At 39.1% G+C, this 14689-nt stretch overlaps 1 long non-coding RNA gene across 1 annotated transcript; it reads right to left on the bottom strand.

The window, feature by feature from the left end:
- Positions 1–1656: 1656 nt before the first annotated feature.
- On the bottom strand, positions 1657–4617 carry LOC137034578 (uncharacterized). The gene is made up of 5 exons (XR_010896958.1): positions 4463–4617; positions 3672–3830; positions 3471–3522; positions 3327–3364; positions 1657–2465 (listed from the first exon to the last, which is right to left on the bottom strand). It is a non-coding gene; the product is annotated as an uncharacterized lncRNA (long non-coding RNA).
- Between the last annotated feature and the right edge of the window lie 10072 nt (positions 4618–14689).

The following is a 14689-nucleotide window of genomic DNA, read 5'->3' as shown; positions in this document are numbered from 1 at the left end:
TAATCTTTACAATGTAGCCAGATGTTAGCTGTCAGTATTTTTTTCTTTAATAAAACCATATAATGTGAGCTCTTACAATTTAAAGGAATTACGTTTTCTGATTTAAATGGAACAAGTTATGTCAAGGTTGCAAATTCTATCTTGGTTTATTGCATATAAAAATTAAATGGTGAAACATCTCTCTACATGAAGATCAGTAAACGGTGTCTAGCTTCCTGATAACAACAAACACTCTTACAACTGATTTTATCACAACTTATTAAATTATACATTTTCTAAAATACAAATAACAAAGTTATCTTGCTTAACAAAACTGATTTAAAATAATTCCAGTCTTCTTCACCTAACGTTACACCCTCTATATGCTCCAACTCCTGACAGTCCGATAGGTTTCCTCTGGCCACTTCTTCATATCGTCTACCAGCGGATCTGCTGCGAAAACGCGAGTAAAACTAACGAATTACACTAAAGGTTGGAATTAAATGTGTTCCTTACAACTTGTCAAATAAACCTAATCCATGGATATTGACATGCAGCCTGGATCGTGTTTCCTGACATTTATATGTGCCTGATTCCGACGGCGGAGAGACACATAAAGCAAATCTGCCTGTGCGTATTTTATATACAAAATCGGTAGGTTTAAATCAGGGGCGGAGCCAGACATTGTAAACATTCGGGGCTTAGCCCAAAATCTAAGTTTGTCCAAAGCCATTTTAATTTTCTATTAACAGCTTTACTGACATGAAAGGAGCTTTTGTTGTCGTATTCTTGTTCAGAAAATGTACATTATTTGACAATGTAATTTGTAAAACTTTATTGAACGTATCAGCACTAGGGGGTTCCGGGGGCATGCTCCCCCGGGAGAAAATTTTGTACATTTTAAGGTTAAATGCATCAATCTGGTGCACTCTGAAAACTCAAAATTAAGAGCTTCAACACATGTACAGTGTGCAAATTGAACAAAGAAACAGCATTGACTTGTACCTGGACATTAAAAAGGGTTCAAACATCTTTTTTTACAATACTTTTGTACTCATTTCTTTTTAAAAGATAAATCCTTGAGCTTTTATTTTGATCATCACCAGCTGATCGTGTGCGCAAATGTGCGAGAGAGAGAAAGCGCGGCCGGTGTACGGTCGGATACTGTAGAAAAGCGGTATTGAACTGCTTAACGTGTTTTAATAGAGAGATGTGTTAAGAAAAATTATATTTTGAGAGCACTGTTAAGAAACCTCTAACCTGAAATTCCTGCTCGCTGACTGTCTCACACTCTTGCGGTTGACTGTGCTAGCTCCTCCCCTACCTGCTGCATATTCAACAGAGAGGAAGAAACGGAGTAGCCCATAGGCTACCGACAGCAAAGAAATGTATTCTATAGGCTAGATTATTTTTAAGGTCTATTTCTACAGGCTGTATGCAGTATATGCAAAGCCAAAGCGCAATGAAATAAAGCAACTTATGATTTCGGGGGTTTACATAGGCTATTGTCCAGTTTCATATTTTCTCAGTGACAGTCATTACATTCGGGGCTTGACTCAAAACATTCGGGGCTGAAGCCCCGAGATAGGACTAACTGCAGAACCACAGAACCATACGTCATGACAGTCTGAGGACGACAGTGCCAGACTAACAGCCTGAGGGCGGAAGTGGGCGGAGCCAATTTATCTCCGTAGGCATCGCTCCATTTGGAGCATTTTAAAGTTTAAAACCATGTTAATGTGAAATATTGTATTAAAACGATCTAACTGAAATTATAGATATAGATTCACATTGTGTTAATAGCTTAATCATATACACAATCACGTTAAGATATATATATATAGCCTATGTGTGTATTAAAATCCCCTTGTAACCTTTTAATATTTTAAAAGTTCATAAATTTGTTTTATGTCTTAAATGATTAACTGAATATAAATTGAACACAACAAAGCTTAAACACTAAAATCGATAAACATTTATTAATTTGTCATAAAATATTTTACTTAAGCATTTCAGAATGAATCATTGTTTTTCATAATATATAATACGCATTACACGGTTGTACACTAGAATGCATGAATTAAACACATTCAGATCCATCAAACCCAAAAACAAAAGATATTTATTTAATTTTAATAAAATGTACTAAAATGTAAGAGCAAAAGCATTATATAGCCACTAGCTGTGCTTTGCTCTAAAAAAATACAAAATCAAACCAAATTGAGTGTAGATTGAACAGCAGGTACATGATGACAAATTAAATCTAAAAAAATAAACTTTTTTTGTAAAATGTCCATATCATCCTTAATTTGAAAGCAAAACACTAAAGGCTCTTTGGCCAGTTGTCTGTCATCATCTGTTTCAGCCTGTGAAAGTTCTTGTTCCTGGTCTTTTTCTTTCAATATCAGAAAGCACAGCTCTTCCACTAAACCCGTAAAGACCTTTGATTGTTGTGCAGCGCAGAAGTCTTCTGTGATCCGTGGTTCCTTCATGAGAGAAGGGTATAAACAAATGGGATGAGATGTTAAAAGTGTATTTAACAACACTTTGTGTTGTAGTCAGGATGCAGCACAGCATGTATAATAAAGTTTTGACATTCTGTTTTTCTCATGTTTATATATTGAAGACTTAAATCATACTCTGTCACCAATGAAATTAATCAGTTATGTTCAGTATAATTTTTTTTTTTTTTTTTTTTTTAAAGGCAAGCAATTCACATGGCTTTTCACGCTACATTTAACCCCGGGTTATCGTCGTCCTAAACACCACTTTTAACCGTGGGTAAAGTAACGCTCCACATATTGCTTGTATATTTACATGCTTTTGACAGTCACAGAAACACTGTGCATTGTATATAAATAGAAAATTCAGCATTGGAAAGAAAAAAAAAACAAATGCTGACAGAAAATGCAACAATTGCAGAGCAGAAAATACTGTTTAATTCTTTTATAGTCTGAAATGTTCATTCAGGATAAACTTGATCTATATGTAATGAGGAAGTTGACTATATGTAATGAGGATGTGCAATGCCTAAGCATTTATGAAAACATATTGTGTGCTTTGTTCATCCAATCAGTGACACTGACACTGCAAATAAGGATGTTAACCAGGGTTTAGTAATGTACAGTGCATATGAATACTCAGGATTAATTGTTAACCTCAGGTAAATGATGATCAGTGTGAAACGTGAATCAAGATAACCCAGGATTCTGTTTACCTGGGGTTAACAATCACCCAGGGTTAACTATTTAAAGTATGAAAAGCCCTCATATATGTTTTTCATTCTAATGAAAAGAGAAGTTCATACATTTTTAAAAACTTTTAACTTTTCCTTTTTTTTTGCTTACCATTAACATGAAGATCCCACACAGCCGGTCAACTGTTTCTAAAACAATAGAATATTATTAAGTTATTCCTGAAAAGATGTGACAGATATAACACACCATCTGTATAAGTAGCTTATGTGTTTATGAAAGTCTTATAAAACTAACCTTGTTTTTGATCAGCTTCTCTTGTTCTGGGGTGATTCTGCTTGTCAATTTACTGCATTGCAAAATCAAAGAAAAACTTAGATATATAACCATAAAAATTGCATAAAAGAAACAAGTTTCATTCTTCTAAAGTCAAAATTACTACTTACTTCATTGCAAAAACAACATTTTAAATTCAGAATACAAAAGAAACGTTCATACCTCCATGAACGACAGTTTTTTTTAAGTGAATTTGAAGCTGTGCATTCAACCTGTGCCGTCTGGTCGGTTTAAGAGCACTGGGCAGTGGAAGTTGTTGCAGCACGTTTTGCATCGCTGTAAATGAAGTAAAGCGGAGCATCTCCCGATACTAATATGCCTCTAAAATCCACAAAAACACTGATCAGTATTGTAAAATGTAACCAATTAAATAAAATACAGTACCAACAACAAGTAAAATAACAAACCATGAATATGTAAACACCCAGGTGAAAAAATACTATAGTAAATACTATAGTGTTTTTGAACCATACTGTATTTACAACACTAATGAATGCTACATAATACTATAATATTAACTATAGTGAACTGATAAACTAGTATAAATAGTATACTTTAGTTTTTACTACAGTAAACTGTAGTGTATATTGTAGTATAATATACCCTAAAATTGTAGAAAACTTAGTACAATATTGGGTAAAGTAATTTGTTTATATTATTATAGCTGCCATATTATCACAGCAACTATAGAATTACCACAATAAATTAATTCAAGTATTTATAGTACTATAGTATGGTTCAAAAACACTATAGTATTTACTATAAATGACTATAGTATTTATTCACCTGGGCGCAAGCAACGTGAGACGATTTGTAAAATATCAAAAGACGTGATAAAGTGACTTTGAAGCCCATTTACAAAATATCTGAGTCATGTTAAGTGTTAACGATCGAATAAATACACAACACATAAACGTGATCGATTAAAAGCACAACACAAAGAAACTTTTTACCGTGTTCGCTTCTTCCGCCATGATTGTTTGCTTGTTTGTCGTCAACTCCGCCCACATCCAACGTGAGACTATTACTCCGCCCACTTCCGCCCTCAGGCTGTTAGTCTGGCGCTGTCGTCCTCAGACTGTCATGACGTATGGTTCTGCGGTTCTGCAGTTGGTTATTATTGGAAGCCCCGGCAAAATCGGCTGGCGCCGCCCCTGGTTTAAACCCGCGTAATCGCTTATATCAATGTTATATCGTCATATTGTCCAGCCCTAAAACATAGTTCCCTTTCGATACTTCACTCGTACTGCGTATGGGAAAGGTCTCCTTTTTCCCTGTTACTGAAGCCTTTTTCAATAACGCAGTGTAACTGCATCGTCATTGGTTCACTCATAGACAAGTTGTTGTGAACCAATGACGGCGCGGCATAACTGCGCGTCCTATGGCGACAAAGCCTGCGAATAGTCCTGCCGAAATGGGCGGGGTAGCTATATAAGCAGGCGCTTCGCCATTGGATTTCAGTTCTCTCTCCTTCAGCGACGACTTCATATCACTCTTCGCTGATCTTCGGCTGAAGCCTTCGCCGTCTGGATGAAGCTCGCCTGGGAGAAGTTCTCGCCGCCGTCGAAGAGGCACTCGCAGCGGACTGAGCTGAGACCGCCGAGCGAAGACAGCGCCGGCGCCCTCGCAGACTGCCGCCTCGAGCGCCGCTCTCGAGCCGCCCGCTTCCGGCCGTCTCTCAGCGCGTCTCCTGCCGCCATCCGGCGCCGTTTAAAGAGCTTTTCCCGCGGCTTAACGCCGCTTTCTAAAAGAGCTTTCCCAGCGGCTCTCGCCGCTCTAAAAGAGCTACAATCACTGTTTTCACGGCGGCGGCGTTGCCTCAATGCCGCGCCACAGCTGTGGCACATGCATCTTCGCTCATAGTAGCTGTTCACCGTGCCGCCTTCAGCATCTGAGAGCTTTCAGCTCATCCCCTGCCGTCTTCCGTCAGGTGAGTACAGAGCTTATTTTTCTACTTTCTCGCTGGCGTTTGCTTCAAACGCCGTCTCTCCGAACGCGTCATTATCGGGTCCTCCCCCACAAACCGCGTTCGTTGGGGATACGTGCTCTCACTCGGGAGCGCAAGAGCGAGCTCTCACTCTCAGCTGAATTTGACATGATGCTCTCCCCTGACTTAGGCGAGACTCATGATACATTTTCTATCTGGGTGAGTGTATTTCTTATCTCAATGCGCGTCGTTCGCCGGTCCCTCCCCCGCGAGCCGCCTTAGTTCAGAAATATGACATGACTTTCTTCCCTAGCTTGAGTGAGAAACATGTTTATATGCTTAATTTAATGGAGTATATTTCTGAGTCTTCTACGCGTTGTTCGCCGGTTCAGCCCGCGAGCCGCGTTTATTGAGAAATATAACCTGTCGCTCTCCCCCCTCTTGGGTGACACCCAAGTTATATACATTCAGTTTATAGCAGATTTTTACAGAAGTTATCTGAATCTCTCAGCTGAATTTGATATGATGCTCTCCCCTGACTTAGGCGAGACTCATGATACATTTTCTATTTGTGTGAGTGTATTTTTCCTTATCTGTATGCGCGTTGCTCGCCGATTCCGCCCCGCAAGCCGCATTCATTGAGAAATATAACATGTCGCTCTCCCCCTGTCTCGGGCGAGACATATGTTATATATTTCAGTTGATAGTGTATTTCTGCCGAGTTTGCTGAATTTCTCAGCGCGTTGCTGGCCGGTTCTGCCCTGAAAACCGCGTTCTTTGAGAAATATAACGACACTCTCACCCATCTCAGGTGAGACCTGTGTTTATATATTCAGTATATCAGTTGATGTAGCATATTTATTCCAGTCTCTCTGCGTGTCGTTTGCCGGCCCTGCCCCTGCAAGCCACGTTCATGAGGATGTATGCGCTCACTGAAAGCGAGCTCAATGCTCATTTATGCTTGGTGGACCTAACATGCTCATTATGCTGGACCTCTGTTCATGTGACTTGCTGGCTCTGCCCTGCAAGCCATGTTCATTGAGGAAGAGCGGTCTCACTTCCGACACCGCTTGGCTGAATATATCTTGATGCTCTCCCTTGACTCAGGTGGGACACATGATGTATATTTTTCCAAGGAGCATATATCTGTTTGCTGAGTTTCTCAGCGTGTCGTTTGCCAGTTTCACCCTGCAAACCACGTTCATGAGGATGTGTCAGCATTTCTAAAAAGTATCCGGTGTGCAGGCCCCATCCCAGCGGCCCGCCACCCGGCGCCATTCAACCCCTTGTCACGCGGAGTATCAAGTGGGTTCTGGGGATAATATCTCAGGCTACTCGCTCCAGTTTGCTCGCAGACCCCCGCATTTTGGCGGGGTGCTTCCCACTTCAGTAAACACGGACGACGCTCACGTCGTCCAAGCCGAAGTGATTTCTCTGTTAGAGAAGGGGCCTATAGAAATGGTCTCTCCCTCAAAGAGCGATTACAGCCATTACTTCCTCATTCCCTAGAGTGATGGTGGTCTCAGACCCATCTTAGACCTCAGACTCCTGAACCTTTCCCTCATGCAACGGAAGTGCAAGATGTTAACGCTGAAGCAGATCCTCGTGCAGGTTTGCCCCGGGGACTGGTTCTGCTTGCTGGACCTGAAAGATGCATACTTTCACATCCAGATAGCCCTCCATCACAGGTGATTCTAGATATACGGTCCTTCCATTCGGGCTGTCCCTAGCTCCTCGCACTTTTTTCAAGTGCATGAATGCGGCGCTTTCCCCACTGAGACAGTTGGGAATCCAGTCTCATCCTAGCCCAGTCACGAGCAGATATGCTATCTCGGAGCAATGTCCCCTCAGACGAGTGGATGCTCCACCCCCAGACGGTTCACACAATCTGGGAGTCCTTCGGGAAGGCAGAGGTAGACCTCTTCGCCTCAGAAGACAACTCTCACTGCCCAATTTATTTCTCAAAGGAGGACGATGCGCTGGCTTACGTCTGGCCCAGCACCCTCCTTTATGCTTTTCCATACCCTCTATAGTCTTTGGTTTTACTCAAACTTAAACATTCTTCAACTCGAGGCGACCAGTAAAAAACGCTGAGCTCTCAGCGCTTGAGCGTGAAAAAGACGCTCAGCGCCTCCTTGCGCTCCTGGCGTTTAAAAAACGCGGCGTTCCTATTGGAAACAATTTTAAAAAGTACGCTAGTAGCTGGAAAAAACGCTTTGGTGGACACAGCCTATGCTTCTAAAAAATTAATTCTGAAGGACAGAGCAGATGAACTCAGAAAAGAAATGTCTCTTTCGAGCAATTGATATCGCAGTCAGGATCTGCCAGACTAATCAAAAGATGAGAGAGCTGCAGAGAGATACTGATACTTCAGGAGAGCTTTTGTACAAGTGGTCTTAGAGTTGGTTTATGAAGTGAAAATCCAACAGCAATGAATAAAAAAGCAACATAATAACTTGTGATTATTTAGATAAGTGTGTCATTAACAGATGATACAGAACTGGTCCACTGCTATCTGGTGTTCTGCAAACTTAAATGTTAAAAATAGAGAGGAGTTTTTGGTCCAGCAGTACTCCATGCTTTTAAGAGCTGCTGAGTGTCATCTTGAACTTCTATACAAATCTTTTGAGTATCAGACAGTCAGAGCAGAAAACTGCACATGCGTACCCAGGGAAATGCTGAGGGGATTGCAAAATTGACTCTGTGATAAACGGACCAGCAAATTATGTTCAGGGAACATACATTGAAAGCATCTGTTACATAATGTAGAGTACACACACAATATATATATATATATATAATATATATTATATAATATAATATAATATATATTATATATTATATATTTTATATTATATTATATTATATTTTATATATATATATATATATATATACACACACTCTAAAAGACAACCCAAGTTGGGTTAAAAATGGACAAACCCAGCAATTGGGTTGTTTTTACCCAGCAGTTAAATGTTTTATTTAACTTAACTATTGTTGAAAAATTACTGTATTGCTAGCTTAATAAGTTTAATGAATAATAATTAAACAAAACGCATTTATTGTTAACCTTACAATAAGGTTCATTTGTTAACATTAATTCATGTATTAACTAACATGAACTAACCATGAGCAATGCATACTGTATTTGTTAATCTTTGTTAATGTTAGTTAATAAAAATACAGCTGTTCATAGATTGTTCATGTTAGTTTACAGTGCATTAATAAATGTTAACAAATACAACTATTGGTTTTAATAATGTATTAGTAAATGTTGAAATTAGCATTAACAAATAATAATTATAAATGCTGTAGAAGTGCAGTTCATTATTAGTTCATGTTAATTAATGTAGTTAACTAATGTTAACTGATGAACCTTATTGTAAAGTGTTACTCATTTATTAATTTCTTATTAATAAATGTTCACCTTTTGATTATTATTGTTGCCTCTAATAATTATGTCTGATTTTTAAATTTTTTTGGGGGGGGGGTCCATTTTAAGCTAGTCATGTAGTAATTTTTAAACAATAGTTGGTATACAACTGCCCAGCACATTGGGCAAACAACCGCCATTTTTAACCCAGCATTTTTAGAGTGATGTACATTATATATACTGTATATTAGGGGTGTAACAGTACACAAAACTCACAGTTCGGTACGTACCTCGGTTTTAAAGTCATAGTTTGGTACGGTTTTCGGTACAGGTGGGGAGAAAAATAAACATAAAATTGCAGGTTTACAGAGGTTCACTGAACAAATTGTGTTTTTGTCTTTAAATATATTAAATAAAATTATAATTAAAAGTTTCTTAAGGATAAAAAAATGATCTCTGCTAATGCTATAAACTATGTAGGGAGCCCTAGCTTGAACATTATGCTACTATAATATTAAAGGTTAACAACTGAGCCTAAAATATTAGCTTAAATATAATTGCTTTTTATTTTTAGATAAAATAATCAGCACTCAAATAACAAATTGTAGGGCTATGCAAAAATGTAAGCTGCACCTAAGGCAGTTTTTACATTAACTTCAAAAGGTTTCCTGTAAGGACATAATTTTCCAGCTCGTATGAGCCTTCCATTTCTCCCAGATCTTCACACTGAGGTGCGGAGATCTTGGGGAAAGCCCTATTCTGCCCGCATCCATCGCACTCATGCAAATTATGCTGATGTTGAGGGGATGCGGGAGCATGGTTACGTGTTGATCCCTCCGATCGAAGAGACGCTGGCCACGTCAAAGGCTCCATCTCTGCCTACCAAACCTTTGCGCATTGCCTCGAATCTTAATGGCTGAGCATAGGCGGGAGCAGGTCAGGCTGGTGCGGCGCTGCACACTATGGCTATGTTGCAGGCCTACCAGGCTGATCTGCTGAAAGACCTGGACCAGGGCCGGGGGCTTCCACCGAGGTGGTTGAGGAGCTGCGCCGCACCACAGATTTGGCTCTCTGTGCCACTAAACATACTGCCGCCATGATTGATAGATCCATGGCGACCATGGTGGCTACAGAGAGACATCAGGAAGGAAGAGAAAAACTTTCTCCTCGATGCGCTGGTTTCACCTACATCAGGCCTCCTCTCTTTTTAGAGTGTTATCTTTCTTGAGGCCTTTACTTTCTAGAGCTCCACCAGGACAGTATTTGCGGGTTGGTGGTTCTCTTTGAGTCTCCTTGCAGATATCTGCTATGTGAGACATTGTTAGGCCACCTCTCGATTTAGAGAGTAGTTTTCTAGGCCTCCCTTCCTAGAGCTCTGCTAGGTGGTAGGATAGTCTGCTTGGTGGTTTGGTTCTCTTGGAGCCTCCTTGGCTACTTACTAAGTGTGAGTGTTGCTAGGCCTCCTCTCAATCTGAGAGGCATTCTATAGGCCTCCACTTTGCAGAGCTTCATGAGCCAGTTGACTCAACCCGTCACTTCCCTTGGGTTAGAGTGTTTTTGAGGCCTCTACTCTCCAGGGCTGCATTAGGGAAGTTGAGTATTTTAGGCTCTCAGTGAGCCTCTTGGAAGCTGGCCTAAGTATGAACATAGTTAGGCTTCCTCTCTTTATAATTGTCCTTTTGAGGCCTCCGTTCTTGAGAAGCTCTGACAAAGTATATTTACAAACCCTATACACATTCAAAGATAGGTGCTTACTTATATTGGAGAATAGGAAAAAAATGTTCCTCAAATCAGGGCACCAACAAAGGACAGCAAACAGAGGTTAAAGAAGACATCCCATGTGCTTAGCACACCACTTTCTACCCAATGCTTCTTCTCTATCCCCTTTTAGGTAGATGGACAACTCTGACTACAGAACACCCCCTAATGATAGGGTTAACTATAACAATAATCTGATACAAGGTTATGGATGTAACCATGGTTCCCTGAGAATAGGGAACAAGACGCGGCGTCCATTTGCCATGCTTTAGGGATTCCTACTCTGGTCTCCTTCAGACAAGAAATAAATTACGTTATTCACTGGTGCTCTTTTGCCGTTGTCATGTTTAGACTCATTCTTCAGACACCTGGCATGCCCGAGGCATTCCCCATTACAACCCCTAGGGGATGCAGTGTCTCGTTCCCTATTCTCAGGGAACCATAGTTACATGCGTAACCTGAGACTAAAATATATATATATATATATATATATATTACACAGAGAGAGAGAGAGAATGAATGAATGAATGAAAAATAAAGTTATCAACCCATATGTTTTGGGCTACAAATATTGTAATCAATACTTTTATTTTTAATTAATGTTTTAATATAACGTGTAGAGCAAATGTGATACTTGCCTTGCCCTTTTAACATAGAATATGAATTTAAATCTAAAAATTCAATCCTGAATGTGTTATGTGGTTTAATTTAATTGTTCAAAATATGATAAAATTGGATAATTGTTTTGCAGGACATAATTCACAAAAATGATTAGGAATTATCTGAACTAGATGTTAGAACCAACATACAAAAATCATGGCTATAGGACACATTTGTGAGAAAACACGTGTCATCAGATGTATGCTCTGTCCTGACTAGCAAGAGAGCAGTGATGACCAACAACCAATGAAATTGTAAAAGGAGACCAAGATAAGCAGCCAAAAAACAAAACAAAAAAATATCAAACTGATGGCTACATCTCCCCACAGGCTCTGTCTTATTCATATTTGTTTTGGTGCTTGTTCCTGTTCCTGCAAATCAGGGCAAAAATCACTGCAAGCCCTTCCGACATGTTTTTCTTGACATTATTAAAAATCAAAAGTCATTTGTTGTGTGCGTGAGTGAATGTAAGAACAAATCATGAGATATCAGGGAGGAGAGTGATCTTGTTATTGATGCACATAAAGTAGTCTGCACACAAATGCAACAAAAATAGGAAACTGTTTGCAATACCAATTTGCAATGAAATTGTATATGAAAACAAACTGTAACCTACAAAACTTCACGTCACTGGCACATTTCACTGTATATTGTTTTGCAGAAACTGTCCCAATTTACATATTAACAAATAAAAGTGCAGCAAAGCAGTGTAGTGGTACCACAACATTTACATGTTTTTGTTACTATAAAAGAAACCTGAAATAAAATAAAATATAAAAACCCTTAAACATTTTATTTTAGCTAGTTGCCATCATTTGGCTAAATTTCTCATTTTCATTTAGTGTGCTAAAATAACATCAAATAAAAATGTGATTAAAATTTGATGAACTGATTTACTAATGTTACTTTAGGGGCTGGTCATTTAAATTAAGCTTTTGTTTTGTTTGTTAAAATCTCCCAACCTAATCAAGTCTTTTCAGGTATTTTGACAGCATCATTGAGCAGAGGTTAAGAGGAACTCATTGCAGCTTAATTTTCAAGGCAAGATACGGGAATCCAGAACCTGAATCTTGTAAAACAACTGTCAAAACTTACCAAACTTTACAACCATACAATATATACAATACATTACAATACACAATGTTTAAACAATGTTGACCAAAGTGCTGATATTGAAAAATGCTGGTATACAATTTAAAATATACAAAGCAAACCACACAGACATATACACACAAACACACACACAAGGCCAAGACTAGATAAATAACTGAAGACACAAGAGTATAAATGCAGTATATACATTGACAATAGGACTAATAAAATGAGATTCAGTTAGACACAATTGGGGAACATGAACAGAAAAAAAAATAATGTAAGGTAACACAAAAATAAAACATACAAGGCCAGATCAACACAAAAAGAAGCCATGGCAAAACAGAACAACAAATACCAACTTTGTTATGGTGCAGCTTAGACATAATGAATGAAATTTTCTTTCTGTGCAAGCTCTCAAAAAGTATTCCATAAGGAAACAACTACATTCAGTGCAAAACACTTTGAAGGCAGACTTTAAATTGCAGTGCATGTACAAACAACTCTGTAAATTGCAGATGAAAACATTTAGCACATTCTTTACACAGATACTTTTAAATGCCCGTCAATGGAAAAAATAAAGCTTTTTGCTGCCAGATGGTGTTTGCCAGACAGTTATGGATTCTGTACAATACAATACAATATTTATTTGTAAAGCACATTTAAAAACAACCGAGGCTGACCAAAGTGGTGTACAGAAAAGAATGAAACTAAAAAATAAAACACTACCAATAAAGGAACACCCAACAATATAAGACAACAATCAAACCTTTAATCAAGGAGTATTAAAAGCCAAAGAAAACAAATAAGTCTTATAGAGCAGATTTGAAGGTGGAAACAGAGGGAGCTAATCTAATGTTAAAATGTAGACTGTTCCAAAGTTTTGGACCTGCTGTCTTAAAAGCTCGAGCGCCTTGTTTTTTAAGTCTGGATCTAGGCACAATGAGTAGACAGTGACCACTGGATCTCGGAGTTCTTGTACGTGTGTACGGACAGAGCACATCAGTCAGGTAGTGAGGGGCCAAATTGTAAAATCAATTCAAAATTTGACAGTTAGCCAGTGCAGTGCAGATAAAATAGGGGTTACCGGCTCATACTTGTGGGTCCCAGTGAGGAGTCTAGCATCTGCGTTTTGCACTAGCTGTAGACAGGAGAGGGAAAACTGAGAGAAGTGATTTTACAATAATCTATACGAGTTGTTACGAAAGCATGAATCACCGCTTGTTACTCTGGGATAACAGGGCAACAGTGGTAAACGATTTTCATCGTTATGTTTTAGAAAATAGATCTAGAAAATAGATCTAGTTAGACTGGGTAAACCCAGCCTGATCTGCCGGCGATTTGATTTCGCCCGGCAACTCAGTCTGGAATCCCGTACATTCATTTCTACTGCTTCTGTTACACTTTTGCAAGAACCAATCACAGACTGGCTTATCCACCTTGCTTGCTATTGGCGGGTATAACACAATGACGATAGAGAAGCGACGGCAAGCATGACCATCAATCCAGTTCCTTTAAACCTCTCAACGATGCTGAAGGACTTCTTTAATTTAGCAAACAAATTGCTCGAGTGGGTGTAAATACCACTCACTTTCATGTTTTTTTTTTTTTTTTTTTGCACAACCTGCAAAAATCGCTCGTTGCCATTGCTGCTTCTGCAAACCGCTGATCAATGCTACAAACTAAATCTGTCTGGAGTTTTCGCATCGCTCTGCAAAGTACGTCACCCGGATCGTTGATCTGATTGGTTAAAGGACTATCCAATTGCGTGAATAATGCTCGTTGATCACGCCTCGTGCAGTAGAAAATACGTACAGACTCCCCAGACCAATGTTCAATTTTAAATTGAGCTTGGTCTGGTGATAGCCAGATAAGATCTGAGTATCATCAGCGTATAGATGAAAGGGTACACCACTTTTTTATTAAAAATGGAAGCCAGTGGAACTCCACAGTTGAGAGGTATACTAGAGGAGGACTAATGACCAATACAAACACTAAACCATCTGTTGGACAGATAAGAATGAAACCACTGTAAGACTACATCATGAAAGCCCACAGATATCTCCAAGCGTCTTAGCAGGACCTCATGGTGGACCAAATCAAATGCAGCACCCAGATCTAATAAAACTAAAGCAATGGATTTCCCAGAATCAGTTTCTGTAAAAATATTGCTTGAAACTCTTAAAAGGGCAGATTCAGTACTGTGTAAAGCTTTAAAACCAGATTGATTCTACATAACGGGGCCATACTAAAAGCCAAACATACTGTTACTAACGTAACCTCGGTTCCCTGAGATACTTCACTCGTACTGCGTATGGGGAAAAGTCTCCCTTTTTCCCCTTCACTGAAGCCTTTTTCAATAATGCAGTG

Source organism: Chanodichthys erythropterus, chromosome 13, assembly GCF_024489055.1.
Source record: "Chanodichthys erythropterus isolate Z2021 chromosome 13, ASM2448905v1, whole genome shotgun sequence".
NCBI lineage: Eukaryota > Metazoa > Chordata > Actinopteri > Cypriniformes > Xenocyprididae > Chanodichthys > Chanodichthys erythropterus.
This window is presented reverse-complemented; position numbering and strand designations above follow the sequence as displayed.